Source organism: Choloepus didactylus, chromosome 8, assembly GCF_015220235.1.
Source record: "Choloepus didactylus isolate mChoDid1 chromosome 8, mChoDid1.pri, whole genome shotgun sequence".
Classification (NCBI taxonomy): domain Eukaryota; kingdom Metazoa; phylum Chordata; class Mammalia; order Pilosa; family Megalonychidae; genus Choloepus; species Choloepus didactylus.
Genome location: NC_051314.1, coordinates 118,601,095 through 118,627,512, shown reverse-complemented (window position 1 = coordinate 118,627,512; position 26,418 = coordinate 118,601,095). Strand labels below are relative to the sequence as shown.

Here is a 26,418-nt window from a genome sequence, read left to right as displayed (position 1 = left end):
TAATATATCTCCTTAGTAATGTTATATATTCCTGCTTGTATTACTGGGTCCTATGCTGTTACATAAATTACCTATCCTTTGCTGTATATGGGTAGTGGCAAATATATTTATTAAGTAAAGCCAGTATAGAGTGCAGGTATTACAGAATTGAAGAGTAAGAGAAATGTTTCATCTCTGGTCTGGCTGAGTCTTGCAGACTGAAAGAAAATAGCTTCTTTAAAGAGATGACGAATTTGGGGCCTAGAGTTTTCTGTGTTTCGTTTAGTACAAATGAGAATCTTAAGAATAGTACAGTTCTCTTTAAGTGGTCAAAAACTGGCAGCCAGCAGACTTGTTTTGACCCTCTTCAGTTACTGTCCCTTTTCTCTAGTTGTTAAAATTTAGAATTTTATGGGACTAGGCTAGTTATTTATTTTCAGAACCTCAGTTTTCTTATCTTTAAAACAGGGATAATAATGTCCATCATACAGGGTTGATATTGGAATTTAAATTAGGATAGCAAATATAAAACACCTACTGGGTGTTTTGTGGGTGACACAAAGTAAGTATGAGTAAATGTTGGTTGCTTTCTTCGTCTCAAGTTTCCTTCCAATAGATTCCTTCCTGGCCTCCCTTTTTCTCTTCCTCCCTTCCTTACATTCCAGGAAGGAGAAATCTGGGTTACTGACTACTTTAAAAGAGGCTCTTTAGGGAGGGGGCGCTTATTAGGGGCCCAGCTAATTTACAATACCAATGCTAGAGAAGAAGGTGTTTAGAATCCCAGAGTGAAGACTTTAAAGAGCTCAAAAGGGACAGAACAAGATTTCTTATTTATGCTAAGGCAGCATGGTAAAGTGAAAACAAAAGTAGGCTGTGAATTGATGAATTGATTCAACAAATTTAACAAATATTTATTATTCACCTATTATTTGCCAGGCAGTGTTTCAATGCTTAGAATACAAGATCCCTGTCCTCATGGAGTTTACATTGGGATGGTGTGAGGGGGTGGGACAGACAATAAGTGTAAGAAGGTTACCAACACTAAGGGATTGGGAATATAGGGGGATGGGGTAGAATAGGTAGCCAGGATGTAGATGAGCACTATTCAAAACGTGGTCTTGGTTCGAGAATTGCTTGTTCCTGGTCCTCATAACTTGAGATAGAATGGTCAGACATTACTTTATGTCAGTTGAATCTAATTTTAAAAATGAGGCTTATTTATTGTATGTCCTTTAAATGTTGTACTTCAATAATTATTTTCATTGTATTTTACAAAATAATTGATCTGTGATGGGTTGGAAATTAAACACAGCAATAAATGCTGTTATTTTTAGAAGCAGGAGCTAGATAAACAACTTGGCACAGCAGTAGGTAGTTTGTAGAGAATTTGAGCTTCTTAGGATCAGTTGATTCACTGTGAGGTGATTGGTTAAGATATTTGGCCTTTAAAAAATAGCATTTATGTATTTATAATGTGTATTATATTTTATGCTATACTAAATGAATCTAGCACTCTTGATTTTTAAGTACTTTATTTCTAAGAGATGTATGCATACACAAGTTGAAACTAAAGGAAGAAGGAATTAAGATTTAAAACTGCTAGAAATACAGTACTTAGATGATTTCTAAGATCTGTCTTCCAACTCTGAGATTTAAGAAGCTCTTTTGGTATAAAATCTTGCCTCTCATCAAGTGTTAATTTATTTAGCGTATTCTGTGTCAAATTATGCCACACTATATTTTTCCCTGTGCCTTCATCTGCTGTTAGTGGGTCATAGATCCTGAGAAGAGAATATAGTTGTTTCAGGAAAACTGTTGTTGTTTTTGATGATAACTGAGGTAAAATTTATGATTACATATTTGTAACCATAACTGTGACGAGTACCTTTTCTGGTTGACATATAACTTTATCATTCCTCTAATTTACAGCCTCAATATCTTTATTATACAGTGGGGGTAATTTAAGAACAGTGTTTTGTGACAGCAGAGAAGATTATTTAAAAATAAGGAACTTTTTTGGTATAGTCCCTAGTTAGCATTTTTTAGCACGTTTTCATTTTATTTTCAGATATGGCACTAATCTTGTTTCTGGATTGTTATTTGCAAATGAAATATATGTATATATATATATAGTTATAATAAAACAAGAGAAAATAGTAGTGGAAATGTAAAATCATGCATTAGTGGTTCATGAAATAAATTTAAAATATTTAAACCAAGGACTTCATAGGTGACAACTCAACTCTTCCCCAGTCAGATCTGGCCAATGAAAGCAATATATGAATTGATACAGATCCAGAAGGAATGCTCCACTGATAAAATACATTCTTGTGTAGATGTTTGTAATTTAGCATACTTGAGTTTTGATACTGAGTGCATGCTTTAGTAATATTAACTAGTGGTAAATATATTGAATCATTTAACTGTATTAATAGTGATACTTGATCTACTATTTAATTGGTTAGTTAACAAATTTAAAAGGTAGAGTAGAGTGAGTAGAGCTTTTAGGTAATGGGAATTTTAATTTATGTTCTTAATGATTATTAAAAATAGCAACTAGTGAATTTATATAATCATACTGATCCATATCAGTAAACTAAGTAAACTAAGGCTTTTGAGTATCTCTGGGAGCTAAAATATTTTTAGTGGGGTGAAATTTCAGTTATATAAGAATTATGAATTGGTTTTCTTTTATTACTTGGATTTGAATTATTAGTAAATAGATAACTAGACATATTCTAGAACCAGTCAGTGCCTGTTGGGTAACAAATGGGAAGGGTTTACTCAGCAGTATTCTCCTTTAGTTTGGTCATGAAATGAGGACTGCTTTATGTAAATTGCTCTTACTGGCGCCAGCTTGCTGTAACTGCAGTCTGGCTATGCTAGGGCAGCACATAATATGTGTCATGGATTTTCTGTTTGGAATGTGTAAGAATTCAGCCTTTTTGACTGAAAGAACTGAGTTGATGCTTTAGAAAAGGAGTAGTGAGACCTCCACCTTTGATAATGAACAAGTGGATTAATGAGAAGCTGTAAACCTCTGAAGCTTTTATGTATATTGTTTTTATAGATTTATGCCTATTGATACTGTTGGGTAATATGTGGGAGGTACTTAACTGCAAACAGTTGCTGCAGACCTAATAGTTGGCAGCACAGAAAGCAGTACAAAGAATTCTGATTTTAGACATCTTCACTTGTAACAGTCATTGGGAAGATGTACTTTGTGTGTTCTGAGAGCTTGTTTGACATACTGTCTGACGTTTTTTTTGGCTTTTGTGGTTAATGGGATGTTTGCTGAACCAAACTACATAACAGTTGTGAACCACTGTTTGAAAGGGAATTTAATATGTAGCCAATCTACTGTATTATTTTTTTCATGAGTATGAACCAAACAAGGAATTTAGGCTCAAGAAGGCTGACCTAAAAGTCTGCATTAGCTTTTAACATTTATGCAAATGAACTGAGTAACAGTGGTTTACAGAAGAGGAAGTCTTTTTCATGCTGTCAAGCTGCCCACAGGTAAGAGATTCAGGTCCTTTTTCTGTGACCCCTCCCACTCATCCTCCAAGGCCTTATATTTATCTCTCACCATTGGGAAGTTTTTGTTGGTTTGTTCGTTTTTAGCTCTAGTAGTATCAGGTCTGATAATGTGTTTAATGTTAATTTTCAGGAGAAAAATGGATTTTAATTTGGTCTTTTTAAAAAATGTTATTTTCATTTTCTCAAAATGTACTCCAGGTTTGAACTAAAATGAACAGTGGAGTTCATATATGTATGTTTTCTCATGTATGTGATATAATCAAATTACATAGAAATCAGTTTTAGATCTCTTCATTATAGTCTGTTACTATGTGCTCAGTTGTAGTGACACCAACCGGTACATGAAGAGATAATATTTTGTAACCTTACTAAACTATAAAGTTTTAGTATAAATGCACCAATTTGAATTTACCATTCAGAATCCAACTGCTTATCTGTTCACATTTGGCTCATTGAAATAAATTAGATAATAGTGTGTATTTATACATATAACATGGTCAGGTTTTCCAGTTCCATCTTTATCTTTTTCCTTTTCCACATATTTAAATATATCACCATTTTAACAAGTGAATTTAAAAGTCTAAAATTAAAATGAGTATTAATTAGAAATACCATCGAATTTAGTATTTTATTTCATAAGCTGGGTAAGGTGTACAGGCATTTTTTATATTAGTCTTTTTCTATGCCTGAAATATTGCATAAATAAACAAAATTCTATTCAAATAAAAATAGAACTATGTAAAATAAAGAACATATAGCCATTACTATGAAGATAGGAAGGTGTATGTTTATAAAGAAATGCAAGTATGTGTGTCTGTTAATATATCAGGAAGACCGGAGATGAAATGTATTAATTTTTCCTTTGATGGAGTAATTTTTGGGGGATGGGTATGAGGAGAGGAATAAGGATGAAGAGGATATTGGTAGTGAGGTTAGAAGTGAGATTAGAAGGGGAGGAGGGAAGGAATTATATTAGGCAGTTTTCTGCTCTTTGTCTCCTCTAGAAGTTAAACTACAGACTCTTCAAACTGAAAGTGTTAGTTTTAAGTGGGACTTACAGTTCTCTACATTCTGAAAAAAAATTGGTCATTTATTACTATATGATTTGGTACTTAAAAACTGGAGACCAGTTGTGATCGAAGCTACACTCATCTTTCAGAGGCACAAACTGTTATGGTTGCCTTTTGGCAGTGTTTGTTGAATGTCTTTTTTTTTTTTTTTAATGTTTTAAAATACATTCTGTTAAAACAGAAATTTGTGTTTGTGTGTGTGCATTCTGTTCTTAGTAAACAATTTCTCTAGGATTGGAGAAGTAGGAAGACATCAATTTTGATTAGTGTGTTTTGAGGTTGGATGGGGAGGAAGGTCAGGTTTCTCTTAGTGTGGAGGACACACACATCCCAGTCAGTTGGGCAATGTTTTCATTTTTCTGTTGAGCCATTATACTTTTTGGGAGACTGTTGGGCTGGGAAGATAATTGAGACCCACTGAGCATGGTCAGCTGAGGCAAAAAGAGTCATTAGACCCAAACTGAGGGATTTATTAAATACTATTAAGATTTGGGGATTATAGCAAAGAAAGATGAGGACAGAGGAGCATTCTGTGTATGGACAAATAAACCTAAAAGGAAGCATGTAAAACAGAGATAAAAGGCATGAGGATAAAGGTGTATAATCTTGGAGACTTAATGAAGCAGAGAAAGAATGACCCAAAATCGAGGGGATAAAAGTTTGGGTTTTAAATTTTTGTCTTCATCTTGGGTGACAAAATTTATTTAGTGTGCATTGTAGAATCACAAGATCTCAGATGTGAAATAGACCTCAGTGGTTAAGTATTGCAAGCTACATAGAAATCTTTTTGTTAATCCTGACAGATAATCGTCTAGTTTCTGCTTTAACATTTTTAATGACATAGGGAGAGTCTTTAAATTTCTTCATTTCCTTCATTTGTTGGACATCTGAACAAATTAACACGTTGTACCTCTCTCTGTATCTGTATCTCTTTTACATTACAGATATGTAGTATTTGAAGAAAACGATTAAAATTCCCTTATGTTTTCTAGGCTAAATATCCTCCATTTTCCCAACCATTTTTCACATGACATGTTTTCTAGGTCATTCTCTTGTTTGTCCTATGATTTTTAAAAGTTCCTCTGTTTATGATGCTCAGAATTAAACACAATACTTTAAAATATTCCCTCTTCTCCTTGACTTCTCCTGCAGTTTAACTTTGCATTTACATTTTTGGCAGCCAGTTTTATTGGGTTTGTTTTATTGGGTTTGTGTTCTGATTTGCTAATGCTGCCGTTATGCAAAACACTAAAAATGGATTGGCTTTTATAAAGGGGATTTAGTCAGTTACAAATTTAAAGTTCTGAGACCAAAAATGTGTCCAAATTAAGGCATCAACAAGAGGATCCTTTCACTGAAGGAAGGCGAATGGCGTCCAGAACACCTCTGTTAGCTGGGAAGGCACGTGGCTGGCATCTGCTCTGGGGTTCTGGTTTCAAAATGGCTTTCTCCAAAATGTCTCTGGGTGTCTGTCTTGGTTCCTCTCCCTTAGCTCCTGTGCGTCCCAGCTTCTTTCACCCAGGGCATTTCTCTTTAAGTGTCTGGGGGTCCTCTCTTAGCTTCTCCAGGGCAAACTCTGGGTTCCATCTTCTAGCTTAGCATCTCCAGGCATCTCAAAGCATCTCGAAGCATCCGCACATGTCTGGGTCATCTCCTGGCTCTCTTAAATACTCCAGTGAACTAATCAAGACCCACCCTGAATGGGCAGGGTCCACACCTCCATGGAAATAATTCAATCACAGGTTCCACCCTAATCAACAGACTAATCGGTCTGCCTCCACAAGATTGCATTAAAGAACATGGCTTTTCCGGGGGACATAATATATACAAACAAGCACAGTTTGCAGTAAGTTAAAATCCGGCTGTCTTTTTTACATACTCCATTGATAACCTTTAATATATTTGAATATTTGAACCAAGTGTATAACCTTTGTGTCTTTTGTAATTTCGGTGTTGTTTATTATGCTTTCTCTTGATCCTGCCTGCTATATTTTCCTCTTTTTAATAATCTTTTCGAAAAACTGTCTTTTGGCTTCATTGATTGCCCGCTGTTTTACTGATTTTTCTCTCATAATTTTCTGATTGTATTTTAATTCCTAACTTTGAATTTATAAATTCCCTCCTTTATTAGCATTGTTGAGTTTGATTTTTAATTAATATTATTAATATTCATTAATATATGTATTTATGGCTATAAACTTTCTTCTTAGTATTATTTTGGTTGTATTATGTTAGTGCATTGTTGTTATTCCTCTTTAATTAAAGGTATTTTTTTAATTTATAAGGAGATCATTTTCCTTTCGTTCCATTTTTGTCGTATCTAACTATTACATTTGGCTAGAGAATGCAGCCTTGTGTGATTGTGTCTGTGTGTGTGTGTGGTATGCAAGTCTATTTACTTTACTATTTCTAGCATGTTAATAGGGAAATATATTCTTAATCATTTCTGTTTTTTGATCTGCAAACTTTAGAAAGAGGTGTGTTTAGGAGGAGGTCAGTTTGTGGATTTATTAGTTTTTTCCTGAAAAATTTTAACCTGTTAATTGCTTTCTGTGATTTGAAACGGTATAGGTCTTTCAAAGGTATACATTGTCCATCTCTTAATTTTCATTGTTTTGTTATAGGTGTGTCTCTTGTTTATAGTATATGTCTGATATTAATTTTCCTTATTGTTTAAACCTGGTTTGAAAGCTGCTAGGTTTTTTTGGGATTGATTATTTGCTATATTTTTGCCTATATTTTGCAATTCCTAAATCTGCTGGCATATTGTAATCATCTGGGAATTTAGTTTCACATTATTTATTTTAAAGATAAAGAATCCTCAATTATTTCAGCCTGCCTCTGAGTTTTACTTGTTTCTTGGAGTGTTGCTGTAGTTCTTACTTCATTTCTTTCTTAGGGTTATTTGCTGTCATGTACCCATAGTATATCTTCATGTAATTATTTTAGCAAAGATGTATTTTCTCAGCCTTTGCTCTGACATAATACCTCTATTTCTCTATCCTCATTGATTCCTAGTTTTGTGGGCGATGGAACTCCAGGATAAAAGGTTATTTTTTCTCATGAACTTTGAAGGTACTGTGGTTTTCTTTTAGTATTCAGTATTGCTGATGACAAGTCTGATGCCAATTTAATTCTTTTTCCTTTGTAGGTAAATGATTTTTTACCCTAACTTGGTAGTATTTTCTCTCTTTGATTTGCTAATATTTTATCACAGTATGAATAGGTGTCCAGATTTTTTTTTGCTTGTTTTCATTTGTCTTGGCTTTAAATAGGCCTTTCTATAAATATATATATATATATATTTTCAGCTGCATGAATTTTTTCTTTTCTTTTTCCCTTGTTTCTCAGTTCTCTTTTTCTAAAGATGGTTGCTTCTGAGTATATCCCCTATGTCTTATCTTTTCTATTTTTCCTCTGTATAACATTGTGAGAACATCTGGTTTTCATTTAAGTAGGTCACTTCAAATGTGGCTATCAATGCAGGCCCTATTTTGAATTTCCAAGATTTCAGACTGATTTTCTTTTTTTATCTGATTGTTTCATTTGGCCATCATGACATCTCATACACTTTGAGTAAATAGATATGCTATTTTTAACTGTCTCCTGTTTATTTCATTAATTAGCTAGTTTTTTGTTTGGGGTTTGGCACCTACATTTATTTATTTATGTAATTGTTTTTTTTTTTTGATTCTTGATTGTATGATTTTTGTATTTGAAATTTCCTGTGCTTCTGTGGTTGGATGCTTGTGAAGTGATCGTGAGGGGTTGGGGAGTGGTACTTTCTGCATGCTGGTATTTGTCTTTTATATGGTAGCCTTCCTGCCCTTTCTGGGGCTTAGTGTCTATGTGGGTCACTACCCTGTCCACATTCATAAATGTCTTTACTGCCCTGACTTAGAACTAGCATTGAAAAAAAGAGGGGTAAGCCAGCAAACTTTATATTTTATTTTATAATTTAAATATAAATACATTAGTGTGTTTTCATTGTGAAAATTCCAGCTAGTATATCAAATATAAGTGAAAGTCTCTACACCTTAGATTGCTTGTGCTTTGTTTATCCCCAAGTGAACTACTGTAAGTACTTTGGCATTTATCCTTCCAGAATTTAAAAATAATCATGTGCATATATACATGTTTAGACATGTATTATTTTTTGTTTTAAAATACAATGGCATGAAACCAGGAAATATTTGTTAATGGATGACTATACCTAAGTGCTTTGTATATATTATCATTTATTTCTATAGCATTTCTCTGAGGATTGTCATTAATTATTGTCTCAGTTTCATAGATAAGGGTACTGAGGCAAAGAGAGGTTAAGTATTTGGGGCAAGTAACTTAACTGGGAAATGGTATTACTAGTGTTTAAAAAGGTATGTCTGGCCCTAGCGTTTGTACTCTAATTACTAAGAGTTCTGCAACTGCTTTGTACCCCTAGTAATTTTTTCTCAGAGATCTTTTCATGGCCATGAAAGAGGTTTGCCACATTCTTTTTAACTCCTTAGTGTTCTTTAGTGTAGATGCTCCAGTGTTTTTTTTAACTTTTTCACTTAGTGATGGATATTAAGATTTTTTTTTGAACATGTGAGTTTATATTAAGATAAACACCTCGGAGTGCCTTTGGTGTATCAAAGAGATGTACTAGTACTAGTTTTTTCATACTTGTGGAAATAATTATTGCTTTGTCAAATGCTAACACATCTGAGAGGGCAAGCATCATTTTTCCATTACTTTTGATTTCCATGTTTCCCTGTTTTTGCCTTTTTTTCCCTTACAGATTAACTTTAAAAAGTTTGTTATGATATAAAAATAACTAAATAGAATTTTGATTATTTTTAATGCAATTTTATTGAGATATATTCACATAACATACAGTCCTTCAAAGTGTATAATCAGTTGTTGATAGTTGTGTATTAATCACCACAATCAATCTTTGAACATTTTCATTACTCCAGAAAATAAAATGAAAATTAAAATAAAAAAGAACATCCAAAACATTGCATTCCCCTTCTCCCCCCATTGTTCATTTACTTTTTTTCACACTCATTCATTGTTTTTTTAAGTTTATCAAAAAATTAAAAAACAAACAATAAAAGAATAACATTTCAAGCAAAACCAAAACAAAGGAATTAAAAAACAAATAACCTAAGATACATTGCTTCCAACATGTTCCTACCCTACTTCCCATAAATAAAGACTATAATTCAACAAAGGAATAAGAAAAGCAAATAACCTAGAATAACTATATTTCTGCAAACTTGTTCTCTACCAAACCCCTCAGAAATTAATACACCATAGTCATTCCTGAGCATTCCCATAACATTGTTTACTCTCTCTAACTTTTCTGTTCTTATTAGATTATTGTTCCTCCTTCGCTGTTTGCTGTCGCTAGGTCCCCTACATTCTGCAATATAAACCATTTGTTTTACGTTTTTTACAGTGTTCACGTTCCAGATAGCATACAACATTTCTCTTTTTGTGCCTGGCTTATTTCGCTCAGTGTTATGTCTTCAAGGTTCATCCATGTTGTCATATGTTTCACATCATTCTTTCTTACTGCTGCATAGTATTCCGTCGCATGTATATACCACATTTGTTTATCCACTCATCTGTTGAAGGAACTTTGGGATTGTTTCTATCTCTTGGCAATTGTGAATATTGCTGCTATGAATATTGCCATGCAGCTATCTGTTTGTGTCTCTGTTTTCAGATCTTCAGAGTGTTTACCAAGAAGTGCAATTGCTGAATCAAAAGGTAACTCGTATCTAGTTTTCTAAGGAACCGCCAGAATGTCTTCCAGAGTGACTGTAGCATTATACAGTCCCACCAACAATGAATAAGAATCCTCTTTCATTCTTCTGGATATGGATATCCAGCTCTCCCAGCCCCATTTGTTGAATAGACTGTTATGTCCCAGTTCAGTGATTTTGGGGGCCTTATCAAAGATCAGTCGACCATAGATCTGGGGGTCTATCTCTGAATTTTCAGTTTGATTCCATTGATCATGTTTATCTTTGTGCCAGTACCATGCCGTTTTGACTACTGTGGCTTTATAATAAGCTTCAAAGTCAGGGAGTGTATGTAAGTCCTCCCACTTCGTTTTTTTTTTAGAATGTTTTTAGCAATTTGAGGCATCTTCTCCTTCCAAATAAATTTGATAGCTAGCTTTTCCAAGTCTGCAAAGTAGGTTGTTGGAATTTTGATAGGAATTGCATTGAATTTGTAGATGAGTTTGGGTAGAATTGACATCTTAATGACATTTAGCCTTCCTATCTGTGAACAAGGAATATTTTTCCATTACAGTTACTTTTAATAAATTTTATCCAGGAAGAATTGATGTTTCTTCCACATTGAGTCTTTTATCTATTATATTGAAATATCACTAATATTTCGAGTATTTTAATACCTCTACTTTAGTAAACATGGAATTTTTTCATACGTGTTAATGTTTCTAGGTAACCTTTTTTAATAGTCAGAATTTCTGGAACAATAATGTATATAGATAGTATCACATCCTTTGTTCCTGCTTTTAATGGAAGCGTCTATGATGTTTTATCGTTAGTTTGAAGTAGTCTTTATTAGCTTAAGGAGTGATTTTTATGTTCCTAATTTTTATTTGTGTTAGTGGGTGAGTATTGTCTTTGCAATTTCTGTTGAGAAATGACAATTACATTTTTTTCTAATTTGGCATTTGGGGGTTGTTAATATATTTCTTAATATTCTTATTTATTTAATTAGATGTGTTTAAAATTGAAAAAACAGTGCAGTTTGGGGTAGAGAAGTTTTAGTAGTTAACTAGGTATACATGAAAAAAGGAATATGAAGGAAATGGATAATTTCTTTTTTCCTGGCTTAAAGATCCAACATAGAAAATTCCCACACACTGCTCTTCTAGTCTTTCCAAGGGCTGCTGTTCTCACAATATATTTATTGATCAGAATATTTCTTCTGTCACCAGTAGAATAGCTTCAGAATCTTTAACTCAACATAGAAGAGATGATGGAGAATTTAGAAGTATAATTTAGAAGTGCATTAAAATCCTTGATCTAAATCTGTGAACTCTTCGAAAGAGCTTGGTTGTACCTGATGGCTTATTTGCATTTATCACTGCATTTCTTTGGGATGTTTCTTTCATTTTTCCTTTCCTTCCTTTTCTTCTTCTTCTTCTTTTTTAATTCTGGAGGCTCTAGGCTCAGTTAAATATTCTCATGTGGCAGAGAGCCAGATTTCCAGTAGCCTTGAACTCAGCATGTTGCTGTTGCTTAGCAACTGCTTGTGAAGTCTTGTGGCTATAACTGAATTATAAATAGGGTTATAAGCAGAAGTGCTATTAAAATTGAGATTGGAAAGAAAGGCATGCTCATTTTTTTCCTCTCCCACTTGAATTTGAGTGATTTTTTTTGTTTTTTTTGGTACAGAGTCAATTTTCAGAAATATGGCTCATAAAAATTGGGAGTCCTAACCCTATCAGAAAGACAAAAAGAACTCTGTAAGTACACATTTAAAAGCATGTTGTTTAAATAATAGGATTAAACAGTCTACTTTGGAGACCTGACAGTTAATGGAAATTAGAGAATTTCTCCTAATTTTTATGATCATTCATGTAGAAGGATAGCCGTACATTGTATTGCTGCTTGTATTTCTCTTTCCCATTTACACTAAAATCTGTAAGCAGTAACGTTTTAATGGTAGGCTATATTTTGGACTTTTAATCACATCATTTCTCTAGAGTGTCTTAAAAGTTATACTATAATAGTGCCCATGTGGGCACTTGATAAATGTTGAATATATGAATACATTAGCTTATTTATCATTCCTCAGTAGAGCAGTGCATTTTGGATTGGAATGTTAAAAAATTTTATTTAAGAATGAAAACTGGAAGGACCCTTTAAGATCTTCTGGTTTGATTTCCCTATATTCCAGGTGGAAAACTTTAGACCTAAACATGTTGAATAATTTGCCTAAGCTCTCCCATGCCCTGATCTGCATTTTTTTCTGCTATAACATCCTCTTATTGCTGCAAATCTAGCAGTTCACTCTTGTTGCACTCATATTTCATAAGTTTACACAAAATTTAATTGATTTATGTAATTTACAATTAAAATGTACAACTGAATTCAGTAACAAGCACAACTAACATGAACAGGTTTAGGTGAGAGCAGTAGAATGAATGTTAGCTTAATAGAGAAGCCTCTAGCTACAAGCGCCCAGTCTATTCTGGGTCTTAAGTCAATATGTTTATAGAATTGTTGGAGACCATTGGCTCATTTGGTATGATGGTTAGGATGAGGGAGGTTAAGAGAGTTTCCAAAATGTGGTGTTATTTTTTTTTCAGATCTCTGCAGATTTATTAAGGTTCTGAAAGATGAAACAAAGTGCTAAGTCTTGGTTTTGGATGAAGAAACCCTGTATTTTCTTAAATACACCATAAACTTTTGATGGTAGCTTCTGATAGCCCAAGCTATGAAACTAAGCTTCCTAGGAACATTTGCTAGATACAAGTAAATTGTATTCTTATGCATTTTTTGTTGTTAGGGAAAATTTAGAGTGGGCATGTAATTTTTTTCTTTGTTCCCAAAGGAGGTGCTGGCCCATTCTGAGTCTTATACCCAGTAGAGATCTTGCTTTCAAAAGCATAACTCTTGGGTTAAAGGGTTAGCTTTTTTCTTTAAGTTCTAAACTGAAGTAAGAGGTAGGTTTGTAAATAGGACTGGCTGAAAAAGTTACTATACAAATAATTTTAGATCTACAAGAAGGGATAATACACCAGCAGTGGTGCTTTGGTATAGGAGAGAAAAGTAACAGGCACAAAGAGAAATTTGAGTTTCCTCCAGAATTTGGAAGAGGATTTGGGTTCTTCTTTAGGTTTAATTATGTTTGTTGTTAATGTTAGACCTCTGTACATAGAGGCTAGGGAGGCAGAACATCTGGCTCTCAACTGCCATTTTAAATTTCTTTGGAGAGGACAGGTGTTTAGGATGGAGAGCATGGGGTTCCTGAAAATATTTAAACTTCTCCAAATTATCCTGCCCCAAACAATTCAGATTGCTATGTATGTTATGAAATGTTTGGCTACTTTGAATAATGTTCTGCAAAATGGCATACTTTTTCGATTTTCTTGAAATTTCTTTTGTGATGCAGATAAGTTTATTCAAATAAGTAAACAGTATCTATGTATAAATAAGATTTAAATTCTGAAAGTGTGCATACTGTTCATTGACTGGGGTGTCTAAGTCATGTGTGAATGCTACATTAAAAAACAAAAAGAAAATTAAGCTAAGCTACTTTTTATTCGATCAGTGTTTACAGTAATGGTATTTTTATTTTAAAACTTGTTTAAACTTCCCTTAAAAATTGAGCCACTGTTAAATGTTTAGATTATAAGGAGCATTAGATTGCCCTTTTTTTTTTACCCTTCAGTGGAGCACTTTTTGTTGCTTAAAACAATTCTGTGTTCCTAGATGTTTTAAAAACATTGCTTCTAAGTTTTATTTATGATTAGAATGTTTCTCATACAATTTTCATAGTTAAATATTTTAGGCTTTCATAGTTTCACATATATGATTTTGCATTTTGGATAACAGTGATCAAGGAGACATTTGAATATTAATGATTTCATTAAAACACATTGATGGAGGGTTTGATGTAAGAAATGCACAGAACATGTACTTTGATAAACAACGTTTATTAACATGACTATGTCTAACGAGCCTTTCATTTCAGTAGCTGTAATCCAAATTTGTGAAATTAAAAGTTTTCTTTTCCTGTTTTTGCTGGTTTAGTCATTTCTTATTAACCCATAATCCTCTTGATAGTTACTACATTAGACTGTACATTATTTGCCCTCTCTAGAATTAAAATCCACTCCAGAGTAAGTTCCTAATATCCAAAGAAATGCACATTTTAAATATTAGGTTGTCAAGTTTTGAAATACATTGTTATCTGAGAAATTTCAAGCATTGTCAACTTTAACATTACCCCACTTCAGGCAAAAATAGAACAATCAAAAATAGTAGTATTATACAGATTATATTTTTATATGCTTTATTTCACTTTTGTTTACAAGAGCAATAAAATAATTTTTCCCTTACTAATAGGAATTATTTTAATTTGCAAAAACAGTTATCGAATGCTTGCTGTGTGTAAGACTTCATGACTGTATGATGGGGAGAAGTTTGTTAAAAAAATTAAGGCATGCATACTCCCTATCCTATTTAGAGACTTACTTTGATAAGTTATTTAATCTTTGTATTTTTAATACATGCTAAACAATACTTTACTCATAACTTAGTTTCCCAAATAATTGCAGGGAAAAATGCTAGGAACAAAATGCAGCGATGCTCAGATTTGAGAAATTTGAAGGTTTGAGATCCATGAACAGATTATAACTGATTAATGTGCCTCATTACTCTCTTGAGGGGAGGGGCAGAAGAAACAGCATTGAAATATACACATATGTAAATAAAGTATTATAGGCGATGTCATGTTACATGCAAGTGGCCCATTGATTCAGCTTAGCTTTTATTTTTCTTTAAATGCCACCTATTGAGAAAAGTTGTCATATATTTTAGATGGTGAAATATAAGGCACATCTTTTTCCTCAAGTAAATAAACTTTTTTCTGGTGGTAGCTTTGCTCTTGCATTCATGTCCTCTGATATGAATTCACATTTTGGATTCATACCAGCATATTGTTTCTATTTTTAGGCTGTTGCTGGGCAGATTTAAAATTTCTCCTTTTATGGGTGTCCAATTTCTAGCTTTCTGATTGGTTACATAAGCCTGCTTTGTTAACCTACCACAATGACTATGCAAATTGCATTTCAGTTTCTGTTGCTGTGAGAGAATTGCTAAGATGGCTTCAGGGGGCTCCCTTTGGGGTATGTTTATTATTTTAAAGAGGGTTTTAATCATTATGTGGTAATGAGCAAAAGTGGATTCCTTTTAAAAGGGTATTTTATTTTTTGAAATAGGAAATCAGACCATTTAAGCAGGCTTAATAAGGCTTGAAAAATGCCTCTTGTGTCAGATTTGATTAATTTTACTGGTGCTATCAGAGACAGCATTGCATTTAAGTGGATATATCTTGTTATTTTTGGTTAGTAAATAAGCATCCTGACTCCCAGAAGAAGGGTTATCCTCTGTATGTAAACCTGTAGTATGTGAACATGCCAGCAGTTTGGTTTACATTTCTTTCAGAAATGTTCTAGGTTACTACTTTTGCTTCCTAAAAGAATATTTAATTTTTTTCAAATTTAAGAATTATTTTAGTAGTTAGTTAATATGCATATAGTGCCTCCTCCTTTAGCCAATATTTACTGAGTATATACTATTTGCCAAATACTATGTAGTTCGTCAGTATTGCACCACAATAGTTATTTTAAGTGACCTCAGAAGCATATTATAATGATATCAGTGTATTTTGAGATGCTTTTCTGTCATCAATGCTTCAGAAATTTAATGTTTTAATCTTAAACAACATGTGGTAGGAACTACCAAAGTATTTTATTAGACAATAAATAAAGGTATTATAGTCCATTTATAATAATTGTTTCTACAACAATACATTTAAAGTACTGGCAAATAACAGTAAATGGTGACAAGATACAGCGTATTGAATAAAGGCAATATTGGTAAAGTGTGAACAAATCCATATGTAGTTTCAGAAGTTCAGTAAGTATACCACATATGAAAATAAATTTATCAGTTTTATTACAGTTAAGGCCTTTTGGTTATAGCTATGAACAGAAGAAAATGCTTCTGTTTAACTTAAGACTTTCTAGCCCTAATACACAAAGATAGTTAATTGCGTTTTCCATGTGTAGAAGTCTTTTATTAATATCTGAACCTGGAATGTTCACTCATATCACACTCAGTACTTTTTTATTGTTGTTGTTGATAAGAGTTGCTTTGATCTGTTATCTTGTGTGGGTAACTTAACGTCCATTACTGTCATGCTGTGTGCTAAGCATACTAGAGAATTATATCCCATTTTTAATAGGGAGAAGAGTAAGTGATCTATCTAGGATGAACACATAAGAATACAAGGCTGGTGTCATTTTACGTCTATCAGCTTTTTTTAACAAACAGTGTAATTACAAATACTTGTTGGCCTAGAAATCTAGTTCTCTTGGTATACTTTTTTCCATGATGGAAGTATAATCCAGTGAAGTGAGGTTAGGTTAAAAATGAAAATCAGAAAACTCAACTATTGTGTGTGTATGTGTGTGTGTGTGTTTGTAACAGGTTTGTTGAGATACAATTCACATATCATAAAATCTACCTGTTTAAAGTGTACAATTCAGTGGTGTTTAGTATATTCACACAGTTGTAGGACCACAATTTTTGAACATTTCACCACTTGCCCTAAATAAACCTTTGCCTATTAGCATTCACTCCCTTCCACCACCCCTTCTGCCCCCCCCCCCACTCCTCCCAGTCCTTGGCAAACACTGATGTACTTTCTGTCTCTATAGATTTGCCTATTCTGGTCATTTCTTATAAATGGAATTATACAGATGTGGCCTTTTGTGAATAGCCTCTTTCATTTAGCATGTTTTATGTTTTAAGTTTTATCCATAGTGTAGCATTTATCAGTACTTTTCCCTTCTCATAGCCGAACAATATTCTATTATATGGATTTATATACCACACTTTGTTTATGTATTTTTCAGTTGGTAGACACTGGGTTGTTTCTACTTCTTGGCTACTGTAGGTAATGCTGCTATGAACATTTGTGTACATGTTTTGTGTGTACTTATGTTTTTTATTTCTCTTGGGTATATTCATAGGAGTGTAATTGCTGTGTCATATGGTAATTTTGTATTTAACATGCTGAGAAACCACTAGACTGTTTTCCAAAGCAGCTGCACCATTTTACAATCCCACTAGCATTGCATTAGGTTTCCAGTTTCTCCCCATCCTCACCAGTAGTCATTTTTCTCTGTCGTTTTGAGTGTAGCCATCTTAGTCGGTATTAAGTGGTATATCATTGTGATTTTGATTTGTATTTCCCTGATGGTTAATGATGTTGAGCATGCTTTCATGTGATATTGTATATCTGTGTTGGAGAAATGTTTATTCAGATCCTTTGCCTATTTTAAAATTGGATTATTTATTATTGAATTGTAATATATTTTATATATTGTATATTTTAGACCCTTACAGGATAAATAATTTGCGAATATATTCTCCCATTGTGTGAGTTACCATTCCATTTTCTTGATGGTGTCCTTTGTAGCACGAAAGTTTTAAATTTTGATGAAGTAAAAATGTTTTCTTTTGTTGCTTGTTCTTTTTTTGTGTTATATCTAAGAAACCATTGCCTCTTCCAAGATCACAAAGATTTATGTCTATAATTTCTTGTAAGATATTTATATTTCTAGTTCTTAAACATAGATCCTTGTTCCATTTTGAATTAATTTTTGTATGTGGTGTGAGATAGGGACCCAGCTTCATTCTTTTGCATGAAGGTAACATATTGTCCCAGTGTCATTTGGTGTGAAAGGAATGTTCTTTCCTCAATGAATTATCTTGGCACCCTTGCCAAAAATCAATTAACTGTATATGTGAAGGTTTGTTTCTGAACTGTCAGTTCTATTCCATTCATTTATATGTCTGTCTTTATGCTAGTACTACACTGTTTGATTACTATAGCTTTGCAGTAAGTTTTGAAAATGGGAAGTATGAGTCCTCCAACTTTTTCTTTTTCAAGACTGTTTTATCTATTCTAGGTCCTTTGCTTTTCCATATGAATTTTAAGTTCATCTTGTCAATTTCTGCATAGAAGAGAGCTGGGATTTTGATAGGGATTGGTTTGAATCTGTAGTTACATGACTATATTATGTCTTTCCATTTATTTAGCCCTTTAATTACTTCCAACTGTTTTGCTTTATTGTTTTCATAGTATTTTTATACTACTTTTGTTGAATTTATTGTTTTTGATGCTATTTGCTATTGTAAATAGAATTATTTTCTTAGATTGATTTTCATGCTTTCCATTGCAAGAGTATAGAAATATAATTGATTTTTGGATATTGATCTTGTATCTTGCAACCTCGCTAATCTTATTTATTAGTTCTAATAGTTTTTCGGTGGATTCCTTAGGATTTTCAACATATAAGATCATGTCTTCTGCAAATATGGTTAGCTTTGCTTTTTCCTTTCTGATCTGGGTGCCTTTTATCTCATTTTCTTGCCTAAGTGCTCTGGCTAGAACTTCTGGTACAATGTTGAATAGAAGTGGTGAGAACAGGCATCATTGTCTTGTTCCTTATCTTAGGGCAGGAGCATTCACCTCTAATTATGTTAGCTGTGGGTTTTCTTAGATGGCCTTTTTCAGCTTGAGGAAGTTCCCTTCCTTTCTTAGTTTGTTGACTGAATTTTGTTTAGGAGAACATTGTTATTAGCTAATATTATTATTATTTTTTTCTTACTGCATTATTATCTCATGAAAACTGACTGACGCAAAAACTAAGCTATTCATTCCTTTTCCTTAGGGTGGGCCAATAAGAAAAGTAAGAGGTGTTTTCTGACATTTAAAGGTTTTACATCTTTCCCTTTCAGTAATTATTCTGGGTGTTTTAATTCAGCCAAGAGAAATATGAAAAAGATATTGGACAAATGATTTCTTAAGTTCCTGAAGAAATGCATGGTCTTCTGAAACTTTATTCCCTGTTTGGATAGGTGACAAGTAGGATGAGCCATTGGGTGGGGCCCTGATAGATAAGAGGAACATTTTTTAAGGGGATGATTTGATAAATGTGTTGTGAAATGCTATTTGTTGAATCAGGTCAATTAGTTTTAATTTGCTTATATAACAGAATGATCCAAAAATACATTTGGAAAAGTGATTTTTTAAGGTATTTTGTATTTTTTCATGTAGACCACCGTAGCATTTCTCTGAACACAGTAGCGGATAGAGCAGTACGTTAGGCTCTGCTAACAGTTGTGGTTTTGATGTAACCACAATTTCAAGAGTATAGTTTGCTCCTACTTTGTCCAAGGAATTGTTACTTGGTTGCTGGTTTTTAAAAAATTGGTTTGGGGAATATTCCATTCTACATTTTGATACTCCAGCTAGCAATATCAGTTGGTTAATGACAGGTAGAGGGGTTATTTGTTGAGGCATTAAATATTATAATCACTCAATAATTTGCTAGATTTGTTAATATTAGATAAGAAATAGATTTACCAGTTGTTTTTTTTTTTTTTTAAATGGTAGAATAGCTGTTGAATTCACAAGACAAGAACCAGTGTGTAGTAGAATGAAGAATTGTGAACTCTGGAGGTCTCTGGATCCTCAAGTGACAAACATTGCCAGTGCTTTGTGAGTCACTGAGAGAACTTCTGGAAAGCAAGAGAAGAATATGGAAACATGGTGAAAATCTTTGTAGAACTTTTAAACAAAGTAGTGATTATAGTCTACCAAAATTTAGGAAAAATAATGGATGATTAGAGATGACAAGATAGTATTTAAGATAAAAATTAAAACCTTAATATGCTAAAATTAAGCAGACAAGTGTCAAAAGTGGGTAAGCCATTGTATTTTCAGGCTTATCAGTCTAATGATTAGTGAACAGTAAAAACAGATTATTAGCATTTAGTTATAAATTAGCATTTATAGCAGTGGTTTTCCTTTATGATTTTATTTTGCAGGAGTATTGCAAAAATTCTCAAGCAAAATATGGTAGTACAAAACCAAATTTCATGTTTTCAACTGAGAAACTGGGGCATCTAAGTAAAAAAGTTGGATTTCTAAAGAGGCTAGGAGTCATGAGCATAAAGTCATTATTTGAGAATAGATCATTAGGCCTACTGACTGTTTTTGTAGTTTAAGCCATTAAACGGAAACTTATATTTGGATAAAATTATTTTCAGCATTGCTTTCAGAAAAAAGTTACACTAAATGTCAATTAACAGCATAAATATAATTGGAGTGCCTGTGTCAAAGATAGAAATATCAAGTCCACTTAAATAGTTTTGCTTAAGGTTTTGCAAGGATTTAAGTTTGAGTTTTAAGTATATTTCATTAGCTGTTCATAACTTCTAAGTAATATATATATATAATGTGTGTGTATGTATACGTTTTGACACAACAGTCCTGGTATTGCCTGTTTTGTCAAGGCTGTTCTTGGAAAGCAGTACAGACCCTAGTTTATTTAATCAAAGAAACCTCACCAGAGATCTGTTATTCAAAGAATCTTAGGGATATATTACTAATTTCATTGTTCACCTTTATTTTCAAGCCATTTGGATTCTTGGTAGAGCACTTGCCCTCATCTGCTTCTCTTGTTGCTGGGCAGGGTTCCTAATGCTTATGTCTGATTGGTTTGAGGCAGTCACTACTTTGAGCCAATCAGACAGTGATTTTCATTTCTCTCAGAAGACTGAAGCATTGAAGCAGCTGCTGATTTATTTTTCCTATGGGAAGATCATATAAAGTAAGCATGGCTGCAGCAAGCTGCCTCTTGGGTATGTTTGAAAAATTACAAGGTTCATCTGTCATTGAAGGGGAAATAAACGTTTATTTTTTAAACTTGTTTACTAAGAAATCTAAAAGGTAGTGAATTTGAGAATAAATACATTCTGATGGTAGAGTTCCTGTTTTTTAAAAATAATTTTGCATTTAAAGAACTGTAGAATGATGTAATATTCAATTTATGTGAATATTTACTTAGTTATCCACACATTTGCTTTTTTATTTCAAAAGAAGAGCTAATATAGCCTGTTTGTACTCTTCTGCAAAAAACAAACAAACAAACAAACAAACAAAAAACCAAGAAACAAAAAACAAGAAAACAGTTAAGGAAAAGGAATTTGTAATTATATTATATTTAAAACACTTGATATAACTTGTCCAGAAATCAGACATTTTAATTTCATTAGATGAATTAAACTAAGTCAGGTCAGTGCAGTAGGCAACAAAAACACTTTATACTGCCATCCACAGTAAATCTTAGGGTCCAGAAAACTATTAACTTTTGGGATTTGAAATCTATAGTAGTAGTTGTAGGTGAGTATGAAAAGAATTTTCATTTGAATTTAAGGTTTTGCTGTTTTTTTATTTATAAATTTTTATAACTACATAGACTACGGATTTTTTTTTAAATTTCTTCGAATTTTGCAGATTCTAAACCATTGTGTAGAAAACTATGTTTTTGTTGTATATTGTCTTTGTTTAACTCATTCTCCAGTTAAGGAAATGATTCGTATTTCTGGAAAAATTCATGAACATTTATTAAAGCAACAGAAAGTAGCCTAAAAGATCTAAAATCTGATTTCTTTGTGTGGTATATTAAATATTATGTGGATTTAGGACTTCATGCAAACTATGTTCTAGATTACTTACTTCAGACAAAGAACCACATGAAACTATTGCTATCGCTAATCCAGGTTTTGTTTAACTAGATTTCTCTGACCTTATTGTCTGTCTCCTGTTGCTGGGCAGGAATCAGAATGCTGGTTGCTGATTGGCTGAGTTTGTGAGCTGCTCTTGAATAACCACCTAAATTCTTTAGCTTTTTGAGCAGGCAGATTGTAGGTTAAGACATAATGGCTTTTGGAAATGCTGTACTTTCCTATTTTTGCTTTATAGCTGTGATCTTTTTGCTAGAAAGAAGAGTGAAAGAGGTGAGTGGAGGGGAATGAAGCAGAGAGGAAAAAAATGCTTTCGCTTAAGAATAAGAGGTTCATTAGTCTTTCCTTAAAAATAATTTATCAAATGTTTGAACATTTTTTTTCAAGCCAGAGAGACTTATTTGCAGGGTAACATACCCTTCTTTGGTTTTTTTAAATATAAAGTCCTTTGGTAAGGGTGGAAACCCTTGTTAATACTGTGGAAAGAGATTTATTATTGGCAGTATTTCCCCAGAGTTCTTGAATCTGAATATGTAGAATAGAGTCTTCAAAACATTTTTAATTATATCTTACTCATGGAAAATATTTTCAGGAGAAACTAGTTTATCACGTTCTGTACAATTACTTCTACATATGGCAGACATTTTTTTTCTGCTTTAGAATGTTTTTCCTGTGAAAATAAATTACTGTCACATGAAAGTCTCATGATTCTAGTGTTGCCACCTAAAAAGTTACCATTTATTTTGTAGAATATTTTTTGAGTGGCATCATAATTCCAGATGATGGTATTTCAAATGATCCTTAGAAATGGTTTCTTCTGCTAATATAGCCATAGAGACTTATTTGCAGGTAACACCCTCCTCTGAGTAGCTTTCTTAAATATGCTTTGTTTATGCAAAGTAGATTTCTAAAAACAGACTGCTGATTGGTTTGCAACTATATGGCTGAACTAGCTTGAACTGGCTGTTCATGCTACTTCCTTATTGCTTTGTCTGCTTTTCATTGTGTGTGGATCTGGTAAATGGCTGTAGTGTGCTCCCTTGTGGGTATAGATGGTAGTTATTCTGTAATTTTCTGTGCAGTGCTTTATTATTGCTGAATTTAATTGTTTGCATTGTATTTATTTTATTAAATATTATTTGGTGATATCTGGTTTACATATTGCATATTCTGGTTCATATACAAAATAGCAAAAGTAATCAGAAATTTGTCTGACTATAGTTTATGCCTAAAAACATTGTTTTGAATACAGATAAATGCTTATGATGGTAACATTTGAGTGTTCACTACATTCTAATTGCTTAATATATAGAATCTCATTTAATCCTTACCCAGTTTTTTTTAAGGTAGCTGAAACTAAGAAATGTTACATAGCTTATCTAGTGTTATACACTAATTACATGGAAGGCTGGAATTCAAACCCATGTCTCTATAGATTTTGTGTTTTTAATTGGGTTACTAAAAACTATTAAAATACATTTTTTAAAAGAATTTTTACTTTTAATGCTACTGATGATAACATATAACATCTGAGAAATGTGGATAGTATTAGGTTAAATTCCAAAAGAATAGTGGTTTTGTATTTGAAAATACTTAAAGGTTAATCGTATTTCCCATATTATAAATTTAATTATTTTGTATGTTTGGAATTAGCAGGACAGGTTACTACAGAATTTGCATTCTGTCTCCTGGGTAGAAAATTTTTCAGTAAATATCACTTTAGAATAAGGATGGTGGGAAAAATCTTTGTTCCAGTTTGCTAATGCTGCCTTTTTGCAAAACACCAGAAATGGATCGGCTTTTATAAAGGGGATTGGGGATTTATTTGGTTACAAAGTTACAGTCTTAAGGCCATAAAGTATCCAAGGTAAGTCGTCAACAGTTGGGTACCTTCACTGGAGGATGGCCAAAGGCATCCGGAAAAACCTCTGTTAGCTGGGAAGGCATGTGGTTGGTGTCTGCTCCAGAGTTCTGGTTTCAAAATAGCTTTCTCCCAGGATGTTCCTGTCTAGGTTGCAGCTCCTCAAAAATGTCACTTTTAGTTGCTCTTGGGGCATTTGTCCTCATCGTCTCTGGAGCAAAAGTCTCCTTTCAAAGGCGGTCTCCAAAATGTCTCTGTAATCTGCAGCTCCTTTCTCAGCTCCCGTGTGTTCTTCAAAACGTCCCTCTTGGCTGTAGCAAGCTCGCTCCTTCTGTCTGAGCTTGTATATAGTGCTCTAGTAAACTAATCAAGGCCCATGCTGAATGGGCAGGGCCACACCCCCATGGAAATTATCTAATCAAAGTTATCACCTACAGTTGGGTGGTTTGCATCTCCATGGAAACGCTCAAAGAATTACAATCTAATCAACACTAATAAGTCTGCCTACACAAGATTTCATCAATGGCATTTTGGGGGACATAATACATTCAGACTGGCACCATCTTGAAACTGAAATTTTAGACTGCAATTAATAACCCTTAACTTGAACTTATCATATTATCTGTGGTAAATTTTACGTTGAGGTTCCCGTATTGGCCTCGAAAGAATAGGATAAGCCCATTGTTTTATGCCTTTCAGACAAAAACCACCAGGAACACACCTGTAGTTTAACATGTTCGGTTTATTACTTGTTACAGGAAGGTAGAATGCTCACCATGGGGAAACTGAGGCATATCAGTAATAGAGTGTTAGAACAAATGTAATATAGGATTTGAGGCTTGCTTGGATTAGTTTGGGGAGAGCTTGAGGAAGAAGAGCCTCATTATAGATTGGGTGCTGTCAGAAATTAGGGCAGTTCTATGGTTGGATAAATCAATCCTATCAATAGGGAGGACAAATTCAGCTGAGGATAAAGGTGTAGTTGGTAAAGATGTAGCAGTCATTCATTTAGTGAGAAGGGGGTATTTTGTTTGGGATTTTATGGGATGCACAGTGACTTTTTCCGGCATGGCTATTCTGTGAACTTGTGTTACGTCCAATAGAGCGACATGGCTTAGCTATTAGATCACTTTAATTTTGCTCTCAGATGTCAGGGGCTACATTTTTTTCCTTCTGAAGCCAAAGCAAGACACTATTCAAAGGAGTCAGGAAATTATTTTATCATTTATTTATTTTTTTTTTCTCTTGCTGTTTGGAATCTTCAAGTTTATCCTACCATCATTCCTACTGGTATTTGTGATGGTAAGCGGATATCTGTTATCAAAACAATATTCCTGTCTCTTGCACATCTTAATCCTTAAAGGACATTTGTTTTATTTTACTATTGATTGATGACATGGTCTTTTTCCAGGACCACATCCTTACCTGTTCTTTTGCTTGAGTTATTGCACTGGCCAGGTATTATCATAGAAAGGAAGATAGAGAAAGAATATCCTTGTCTTGGTTCTGATCTTATTTCACCATTAAATATGATATTGTCTGTAGTTCTCTTTATACATATCCTTTATCAGATTAGGTTTCCTTGTTTTCTTAGTTTCCTCAGAGTTTTAATCAGGAGTCATTGTTGACTTTTGTTGAGTTGCGGTGATACTTTGTTTCTTCCCTTTTGTTTATGTGGTGAATTATTTTGTTTGATGTTTGAATTGAAACCAAACTTGTGTTTTTTAGATGAGCTTCACTCTGATCTAATGTTACTATCTTTTAAAGAAACACACTTCAAAGTAACTCATAGATGAAAGAAGAAATCAGGAAATATTTTTAAAAAACAATAATGAAAATATGATATCAAAATGTGAGATGCAACAAAAGCAGTGCTTAGAGGGAAATGTATAGCTTTAAATGCATATATTAGAAAAGAGGAAAGAAGGAAAACTAGTGATTAAACCTGAACCTCAGATTTAAGAAACAGTAAATTAAACCTTTTCCAAAAAGGAAGAGATAGCAAAGAATAAATATTAGAGCAGAAATCAGTGAAAATAGAAAGCAGATAATATAACTGAGAAATACCAGGAAAGATAAAGTTTTGAAGAACTAAGAATAATAAAACCCTACGAAGGATTTTTTGATATTACTATTAAAAAAAGAAAGAGAATACAAACTACATTGTCTTTTTAACCAACCTACTTTCCTCCTTTTAATTTTTGATAACAACTTTATTGAGATGTAACTTACATGTATAGTTCACCCTTTTAAAGTGGATAATATACTGGTTTATAGTATATTCAGAGTTGTGCATTCATCATTGTAATCAGTTTTAGAACATTTCATCACCCCATAAAGAAACTCTGTATCTTTTAGGCAGCCACCCACCATTCCCTGCTCCACCACCCTCCTTCAATCCTAGGCATCCACTAATATACATTGTAAATGTGGATTTGTTTATTCTGCATGTCATGTAAATGGAATAATAAAATATGTAACTTCTTTGAGTAGCTTTTTTCACTTGCCATAATGTTTTCAAGGTTCATGTTGTGGCATGTATCAGGACTTCATTCTTTTTTGATACCAAATAATTTCCCATTGTATATATAATGACACATTTTATTTA

General features: G+C 33.2%; 1 protein-coding gene across 5 annotated transcripts in view; it reads left to right on the top strand.

Annotated features, from left to right (window-relative positions):
* LOC119541935 (activating transcription factor 7 interacting protein) overlaps positions 1 to 26,418 on the top strand; it is a 129,968-nt gene that overhangs the window by 16,493 nt on the left and 87,057 nt on the right. Inside the window, exon 1 of one of the 5 annotated variants that reach the window (XM_037846314.1) lies at positions 12,059 to 12,081. The exons of 3 other annotated variants lie outside the window; for them this stretch is intronic. The gene's annotated coding sequence lies outside the window, so the exon portion shown is untranslated. Of the gene's footprint in view, positions 1 to 12,058; positions 12,082 to 26,418 lie in introns of those variants that run through there. One more of the 5 variants, XM_037846316.1, reaches the window with a different exon arrangement.